Source organism: Mastomys coucha, unplaced genomic scaffold (genome assembly GCF_008632895.1).
Source record: "Mastomys coucha isolate ucsf_1 unplaced genomic scaffold, UCSF_Mcou_1 pScaffold22, whole genome shotgun sequence".
Classification (NCBI taxonomy): Eukaryota; Metazoa; Chordata; class Mammalia; order Rodentia; family Muridae; genus Mastomys; species Mastomys coucha.
In genome coordinates this window covers 256,195,405-256,197,150 of record NW_022196905.1, presented here as the reverse complement: position 1 = coordinate 256,197,150, position 1,746 = coordinate 256,195,405, and the positions used below count along the sequence as shown (strand labels likewise).

At 44.2% G+C, this 1,746-nt stretch overlaps 1 protein-coding gene across 1 annotated transcript in view; it reads left to right on the top strand.

Moving 5' to 3' along the window:
- Positions 1 to 1,746, top strand: part of Mphosph6 (M-phase phosphoprotein 6) — a gene marked incomplete at its 3' end in the record, with an annotated part of 11,865 nt that overhangs the window by 5,087 nt on the left and 5,032 nt on the right. The window lies entirely within an intron of this gene.

Below are 1,746 nucleotides of genomic sequence, written 5' to 3'. Positions count from 1 at the left end.
CTAGAGATGGTGTGAACAAGAGTGTACAGGAGTAGTTAGCACAGAGGAGCCTAGAGATGGTGTGAACAGGAGTGTGCAGGAGTGGCTACCATAGATGAGGAGCCTAAGGACAATGTGAACAGGAGTGTGCAAGAATGGTTAGCCCAGATAAGGAGCCTAGGGACGGTGTGAACAGGAATGTGCAGGAGTGGCTAGCACAGGTGAGGAGCCTAGAGATGGTGTGAACAGGAGTGTGCAGAAGTAGTTAGCACAGGTGAGAAGCAATCATTTGATTTGGCGTGTTTGTTGAGTTTGCAGAAAGTATTTACCAAAGGAATATGACAGTTCTACCTCATTTAGCGTATTCATTTTTTTCCAACGCAGCATATGGTTTTCAGAAAATAACTTTTGGATTCCTTTTCTGGGAAAATAAGGCATAAATAACTTCTCTCCATCTTACTGCTATGATGTGGAGACAGGCTGTGAAGGGTAAGCACGGTGTGGGCGCTGCTTCCCTGCTGGAGAGCACAGACAAGGCACCCCAGTTTAGGCTCCTCGTCTGTGCTACTCAGTCCCCCTAGGTAGACTGCCTCTCTAAAGATCATTTTCCTCCTGATGGATACTTTGGGCCTTTAAGAAGCATGCAGGGTTAGAAATGAGCTCTCATCTCTCTGGGGCTTACGGACTTTGTCTTCCCGGGCGAATGGGTCAGCATCCCAAAGGGACCAGAAAGTCAGAAATATAAAAAGAAGAACATAGCTAACCAAACAGCAACCTAGCTGGAGAAAAAGGAAACGACTAAAAAGTGCTGAGAGTAGATGTCTCAGGAAGGACTTGTCCACTGAGGTGTGGCCTGTGTGCGGTTGGTAGATGCCTCTCACCAGCAGGGTTAGTTTCCTTTCCCTAGTTGGCTAAGGGCAAGTTACAGGAAGGAAGGAGGGAGAGGAAGAGAGAAGGAAAATCACCTGATTGTTGTTTTTTTTGTTAAAATGTCAGAAATTATATTAATTTTTGAATAGGAAAACCATCTATTTTTGTGTCAGGAGAGAAAGAAGTCAAGCTCTGTTCGCCTTGAACTCCCAGTCCTTCTGGGCCTTCTGAGTGCTAAGATTACAGAGATGTGGCCTTGTCCATGGCTCAGACATAATAGCCTGTTTAGTCTTATTTTTCCAGTTCAGTTCCAGAATTTGTATTAATAACCTGTGGCTATACTCATAACCAGTGTAGCCTGTGCATCGCCCATGCTGCTGTTGGCGTGGGCCACAGGGTCAGTCGCTGAATATCCATTACCCCTTTCTTTTCCTAGTTTGCATAGAAGTAATGATATTCCATTGTTTCTTCTCTACTGTTGATCAGATTTCACCTGCTAAGTAATCTGGGGTCCAAAGCATTCTTACCCAGAAGACCTGCATACGGAACCCAGTGCGCTTTCTTTAGTGGGTACAGGCCTGTACTCAGTCTGAAGCAGGTTCTTACTCTGCAGTCCACGCTTGTCTCAAACCCAGCCCTGCTCTTCTGCCTCCGAGCACTGGGGTCTCTGTGTTTCTGTCATGCCCACAGCAATTTCCTCCTTCCCACAGTTTTTTCCTTGAGTGTAGAATTCCTATCTGGTTCTTTTTCTCAGTTTCCACTTAAAACTCAGGTTTCTTGATTGTTTCTTTTGCATTTACATTTTCATTGAAACTCTCAGGCATGTTTGTAATTTTATAATTATTAAACTAGTTTTGTTTTTTGTTTGTTTGGTTTTTTGTTTGTTTGGGTCTTTTT